The following is a 7,750-nucleotide window of genomic DNA, read 5'->3' on the forward strand; positions in this document are numbered from 1 at the left end:
TAATAGTAAGAATAAAATAAAGCAGCGTGAGTAAAATATTACGGGGAGCTGGCAAGGAGTTGCTCTGGAATACAGTGTATGCAGAGCATCCCCAGCCAGAGCGCTGCAAATGGCAGCAGGTGACTTGCCGTGACTCTTTCAGCCAGACATGCCCATGAGAATTTCTTCCTTAGTCTCCAATTAGCCAGATCCCAGAAAAGCTGCAGAGGGCAAGTGAAGGACTTCAGGATTTATATTACCAGTTAGACTAAAAATGTTCTGAGGCTCCTGTTAAGAAGGCAGCAGCACTTTGCAGAGGAAAAGTAACTAAAAATGGCACCTAACTTTGTTGCGGTAGAGGCTTGGGGATGACAGTATCATTTTGTTAACATCTGCTTGCTGTTTTTCAGACTTTTTTAAAGTTTAAAAAAAAAAAGATTAATCTGGTTCTAGTGTTAACTGTGCTCCACTGCAACTGTTTTTTTTTTTTCCTTTCTTTTTTTGCCACTGTCCTCTGCAATTCCTAAGGAGGAGGACTGGACAATACGGCCAAAATATATTTGGAAACATTCATGTAAGCGAAAACCAGTCATTTACTTCATTGGCATTTACAATTCCTTTCGACTGTGAACATTTTCAGCATGAGAATTTATGCAACAAATACATAACTATTGGTATCAACACTTGTTCTCCAAGTAGTTGTTTCTTGATGCATTGTGAAAGCAGGCAAACACCAAAGTTGAGACTGTGGCTTAGGGTATTAGGCACTTTACAAACTACTTTTTAAAAGTGCTCCTACTCCAGCGGGATTGCAATCTGAGAGATTACATGCCCTGTCCTGGCTACCCCTGCGGAGTTTTGCTCCATGTAGGTTATTCTGCTGTCCCAAGGGGGATCGCCCCCAGCACCAGGTTAGTTGCTTAATCATGAATGTTTGCAGGGAGCCTGTGAATACAAAAGGAACACTTCTTACATATATATATATGTCTTATATGCCACATGCTTGTCATACAAGAGAAGAGTGGGGCTGTAAGTGCCCAGTCCTGCAGCCTAAAGAGCAGATACTCACGGTGCCCCTTCTGTGAAGATGGCACCAGGTTAGTACCGCAGTGCTTGGGCTGTCTAGTTAGGGAGCTAACAAGCAAACTAGCCCAGCTGCAACAAGCACACGTGTCTCCTGCCTCGTTTGTGCAGAGCCTGGGGAAGGAAGCAGAGCAATTGGCTTTGCGGCAGTGTTGCAGCACCAGGCATATGGAGAGTATCTGCTGGGGCTGAATGTGAGCAACTTCTAAGGGTCTGTAAAGTGAGCTCTGGCTATATTCACTGCAGACATTTCTTTCCCATGCAGAAAATAACTGAAGCTTAGCAAAGCACAAGGAAATACTGTTTTAATGAACTCTGAGGTTAACATTGATCTTTGTCAGGGAAAGGATGGAAGTGGGGATGGGATATACTATTTATGGCAGCAACCTCCACCTTATTTTAGCGAGGAGCTCCCTTATAGCAGCACTTGGGAGAATGCAGTATAGAGGTTTTTAGAGAGATATATAGGTGCCCCAGCATTTACAGTAGACACAGCTGGCTAATGTTAGCTAGCTTTAAGATATTGTTTCCTACTTCCTGCCTTCTTTTCCAGTGTTTTTTTTTCCATATGAGCCCCTGGAGAAGGAGGTGGGGAGGAGAGGCAGGGTCTGAATAATCCTCTGTGCCTCCCGCGGATTGTGCACTGCCCGTCTCCGGGGAAATGTATCTGCCCTGTCTCCTCCTTGGGTCAGGAGGGGCCGCCATGCCTTCTCACTTTCCCTTTGAAGTCCTATTTAAGTTCATGCCAAGTTCTAGCACGGGCTTAAAGGTTGGTCCCTTCCTAGAAGGGATGAGAATGCTACGGGTGTTTTTGGATGCATCAGGGCTCTCTGACTGACAGTTCTCATGCACCTTTTTCTGGGCAAGAGTTGTAATTAACATGCCCTTTTGATTGCAGGAAAGCGAGCCAGCTCCTCCGGGGGATTGTGGTGTCCTGGCCGGCTTCCCTGGCCTGCCACCCAGAGGAGCAATTGCAGTGGGAGAAGGAGCCGGACTTTGTGGTGTGATTATTTGGAGGACTGGAGTACTTATTTTGTAGGTTAGGCAATTTTTCACAGGGAAGCAGGGGAAATAGGGGATAGTAAAAGAAAATGAAAAAAAAAGAAAACAGAAAAGGGAAAAAAGAAAAGAAGAAAAGGGAAAAAGGAAGAGAAAAAAGAGAAAAGGAAAAAGGAAAAGGAAAATAAAAAGAAAAAAGAAAAAAGAAAAGGAAAAAGAAAAAAGAGGAAAAAGAAAAAAAGAAGAAAATGAAAAATGAAAAAAAAAGAAAAATCCTGCACTGTACAGGGAGCAGCAGGGACCAAGTCCTACCACCTAATCCAGTGGAACAACTATTTTTTTCCACCAATGAAGTCCTAAAGACAGCCTGCGACAGTCCCAGTTGCGCACAGACACAAATGATTATTCTCTCTTGACAGACCTGCACAGCTCCCTCCATGTATTTAACTGCAGCCACAGTGAGCTGGATCAGAAAAGAGACACTTGATAGCTGCTGTTTCCATGGTTGAAATATTTGTGAAGTTAGTGCATAATCTGAAAGCAGAAGCTAATAAATTATAGGGTGCTAATTGGGGCCGGAGTGGAGCTGTCAATCATATTATCCTAAACACACAGAGACCCTCATAACCTAAAAAGGCAAGAGAGACTCCAGGAACAGCTCCCAGTTGTCACTAGCCATGACCTCCAGTGAGAGCACAGAGAGTCAAGGCAGAGAGTTTATTCTGCTAAGAAAATGCAAATCCTATGTTTAAGAAGGCACTTGCATGTGTTTTTGTTTACTCTTCTCGGGAGCATATTTCCTAGGGCACCTTACAGTTTTGCTTTGCCACTTAGCAATTTTGCCACTCTTGCAATTTTAAAAAATGTGCAAATCATAGGAATTTGTAATCCTTACATTTGCATAGCCCTTAGAGTAAGTCACACGTTTTTAATCACAGCCCAACACCATTGCACATAACTCTGTCTGCTAAAAGCCATATTATTGTTCACATTTTTTGTTTGTTTGTTTCTTATGCCTAGAAACATATACATTTCTTAAAGGCTTCAGGAGTCTATGATTTGAGCCAGAGCACAATTGTGCAAACATGGTACCAATAGGGCAGTCCCAGCTCTGGTCACTTCGTCGTCACACTTTCCTATGTTGTTTTCATCAAGATTCTTGCATTTTACTCATATGATATAAAATTGAATCAAAGAAGGTTGAAGAGATTTTTGGTGACACTTTGCCCCAAGTAATTCATTTCTATCTTGAGACAACGAGAAGGTATTTCAGAAAGCATTTCCTGAGGGAAAATGTTGAAAAAATTAGGAACAACCCAAAAGTGAGGAGTGTGAAACCTTGATTTTAGCRACAGTATGACTAATGTATGCATGCCTGACAACTGGACTACAGTAAAGCCAAACCCTTTTCTTGGTGACACCTCACCTGGCCCATAATGACTGCCTAATCTTACAGCTGCAAGAAAACGACACAACTAAGTGTGCAAAGACTATTGAAGGTATTTCCAAATGTGTTATTTTTCCCTCATTTTTGATGCCTATATTAAGTATTTAACATTAAAATTGAATGCTGGCAGGGAGCAGAACCAGTAGTCCCTTCTCAGCTTGCTACCATGAAGACAAATGTCAGCATCTAACCAGGTGACACTGCCACTAAAGCCAAGAGCCACCTCTGGGTAGAGTAGGCAAGAGGACGTGTTTGACAACTGACTGGCAGTGGAGATGGCTCTCCGCTCCCTGACCTCTCTGTGCAAAACAGGAGAGCGGAGTTGTTTGTATAAGCTCATCATACTGTTGCAGTGTAAAGCCTTAAAGAATGGCAGTGTGAAAAGGACAGAAAAATAATCTAATTTGGCTGTCCTCAAATAGAAGCCAAATGGCATATTAAAAAAATTGTTATTAAAATATTATTTTATTATTAATTTATTATTATTTTCCAGCAGCAAGTATGTGGGAAAGCTCAGACAAGGATTAAGCATGTGTGAAATACATTGCCTGCTCCTAACTTCTTTCTGAAAYCAGCCCATGATCACCTGCACAACCTAATCTTCTCTCCTGCCAGTCAACGGCAAAATTCTCACTGTAGCACACTGGTGTCAGACCAGACACTGCACATTTATGTTTTGGAAAGTTTTGTTCATGAATTAGAATCACGCAACTGTACACAATGCATAAAGTGCACAATATGGACCAATGGGTTTTAAAAATTTGGAAGTGAAAGCAGTGGGTGTAACAATAATTGTGCAGCTGTTGCTGGTCTCTTCCCCCTGTGTAGGGGAAAAGTGTATTTAACAGCTCCTGCATACAATGTGGTGGTGTGAGCTACACCTTTCTTGATATCACAGTACTCAGACATTAAGCTGTTATATTGATTCTTACAGATTCCATCTAAAAATGTTTATATCAGTACTTTCTATCAGCTGGACACGTTGTGAGTAAAAAGTCTGTGTTTCAAGATACGCAATAGTCTGGCACAATGAGTCTTATCAAAGCTTTCCCAAAATTAGCAAAACCCCCCTGTCGTCAAATATAGAATGGAGATAATGAAAGAAAGCCTAGAAGGTACAAGACTGGCATCTGCGCTCATGTATTTGTGTACATGAACCAATCCACTAACTTTGTTTGAGCAGTTTCAGATAGAGGAAAATTCTGGAATACGCTTAGTGTCTTCAGCAACAGAATCAAAAACTGTAGAATAATATCTTTGTAACAATGGCAAAGACCATGTCAGCAAACAAACTAGAAAGCACAAAATATTCTCATAAAAGGTTAATTCTGTGACTCCCAGAATTCTGTAACTTCTGTTTCTGTGTAAAAGAAAGTTAAACATATTTGTGACTGGAATTTACTGAGAATTTACACAGGGTCAGCCCTCCTGGAAGGGTGCTTGAAATTGGGCTCTTGAAGAGAAATACACCAGAAGGTTAATCAGAGTAGTGGGTTTCTGGTGCTAGAAATGAACATCGAAACTCCACTGAATTTCCTATAGCACAGACAAATAGGTAAGTGTTCTTGCTTATCACACGATGTAGGAGAATAAAGGTGTTTCAGCGGCCACATCTCTAACAACCACTTAATGTCTTGTACTGTCAGGCAAGATAGGAGAAGTTAACACATTATAAAAAAGGTTATTTTATACGGTAGTATCAGTCATGTCACTGGCAATAATGACAATATTTTGGCATCATCACTTGGCCTTGAAGCACTGGGTTTCTGGTTGTTTATTAGAGTTAAAACATAATGCCAGTTAGAAGTGCCAAGTGTCATTATAAATAGAGCCATGATAGTTTCAAAAATCCACCCGGCACGCAAGCTCCTGCAACTCACTCCAGTGCACACGTGTGTGAGAAAAAATTAAAAAAAAACAATAAAAAGAAATGAAGGTGAATTAGAACTTTTAACCACTAACAGAGCTATAGAGGCTCTTTTACAGACATTCTTTTCTATAACAACTATTCTTATATCTGTTATAGCTAAGACCAGCTTTGTGTAGAGAAGAGGTAAGTTTGAATCTAGAAGAAAGCTTGCCCTCACAATAAGATTAAAATGACTAGTCCTAAACCCAGATCACAGAGAATAGGACTCAAACCATCATAGAGAGCATGCAGAAAATAGTTAAGAAAATATCTAAGAAAAAAATCTAAGAAAATAGCTAAGAAAAAAAAAAGAAAAATATCTAAGAAAAAAATAGGAAAGAATGGAGACACTAGTTGGTTCAGGTCAATGGTAAAACTCTCTTTGCTGAAAACAGCTGCAAGATGTCAAGCAAAGGTGCAACAGCACTGCTGTTATGAGGCCTTCAATAAGGATCTTTGTGCCTTCCTTGTGCCTGGGATAAAGGTGGTGAGGGAACCATGTTTTGAGGCATCTTGTGGATTTTATTAGTCTTGTTATCTAGGGTGCCAGGAAAGCTGAGGAATATCAACTTTGCCGAATGGTGAGGAACCTCCTGCTCTCAAGCCTGGGTTCTGGCTAGAGCTTCTCAGATAAGTGAGGCTGCAGTGCACACAGCTCTTACCATCCCTGTCTCCACCTATCAGTCTTTGGAGGTGAGATGCTTCTAGAAAACACCTGGGTTATCAATATAGCAGTATAATCTTTCTCCTTTCTGCTGGTCATTTTTAAGTTTCCTGAGTCTTGGGACAATGCTATTAAACTATAGATTATAGAGTCTCCCAGAGTAGATGAGTCCTGAATGTTAAATATGAAAAAGAAAGAAAAAGCATCTTAATGCTCCAAATTTTTCAGTCCCATGCTAGACATTGTAAAGAAGCAATGACAAGCAAACCCCTCTTTTCTCTCTCCCATCACCTCTCAGGAATTCCTCCTCTCAAGCTGCTTGAGTTTTCTCTTCAGAGCTCCTGACAGCCACTTTGCCTTAGCTCTCATTTTACATTGCTGAGCACTCACTCCACCTGCAGCACACAGGAATAAACCGAGTGATCCCACTGAAGCTCAGCATGTCTCTCATCAACAGCTACACACAAACAGGCCATAACTTTCTCTTTCACCCAATAAGGTGTTTCTTTCATAAGGCATCTGTTTATGAATGTAAGATCTTGATTGTGGTCAGAAACGGAAAGAGCCAGGTAATCAGTTTTTGGACAGATTTGGTCACTGGTGTGCTGGGTCAACATCCCTTGTGAGCAGCTCTGAGAAAGAGAAATGCAAAGATGGATAGGTGTTGTCCGGTGTAGACCAAATCACTGCAGGGACTGAACACAGTAGACCTGCTATGCCTTAAAACATAGAAATGATGCCACTGAAAATTCTACCTTAGTAAATAAATAATATCTACTGATTCTACCCTGGCCCTTCACATTTACAAAATAATTTACAGATATTAATTAATCACCACAGCATGTATGTTATGCAGTAGTAAATACTATTTATAGGTAATAGTAAATATTCTTCATCCACTCATATGGATGTCAAATTTGCAGTTGAGAGGTTAGATAAGTCATCTAAAGTCATTTAGATGTCCATGTCTGTCCAAGCGTGGATCAGAATTCAGTCATTGACAGTGGAGAGCCTGGCACTAGTAGGTCACCAGTGGTATCACATCTGAAGCATGCTAACCATTGGGGCTCATTAATCTCGCCAAGTGACTGTGCTRGGAAGGACAAGGAACAAGGAAGAGCCTGAGACACTCACCTGGCTGCAGCTCAGAGACTCACCTGGGGCATTCCCTGATCAATGCCTGGGGACACACAGCTCCTCCTCCCAGGCTGGGCAGCAGCAGCAGCTGCCCAAGAATGGTCCGGTCCCTCTGCACACTCCCAGGCCAAACCAGAGGAGGCTAACACTAGTCCCCATGGGTGCTGAGAAGAACCACAGGCAAAGCAATTGCTAAAGCCCTAAAACTCACTGCAAAGTACAGTCTAAACCATGGCACTGATGTCTTTTATATATAAATAAGTTACAGCATCCTGCCCATTTGCAGAGTATTTTCAGCTTTCTGAATTTCAGTCTTGACAGAAGTACCTAACAGGACAAAGTACCTAACAAGAAAAGAGAGATTAAAAATTGAAAAGGCACCAGATTCTGAAAAAGTCAACACTGATCTCATACAGTTCAATCTACTTGGGAAAAGCTAACAGACTTTGAAAAAGGCACTTCTGTCTCACAGGCTGATGGAGTTCTCTGAACTGATCAACAAACATGGAAAAGGATGCTCCAGCTGAAATAA

The sequence above is a fragment of the Apteryx rowi genome, unplaced genomic scaffold (genome assembly GCF_003343035.1).
Source record: "Apteryx rowi isolate R43461 unplaced genomic scaffold, aptRow1 scaffold_235, whole genome shotgun sequence".
Taxonomy (NCBI): Eukaryota; Metazoa; Chordata; class Aves; order Apterygiformes; family Apterygidae; genus Apteryx; species Apteryx rowi.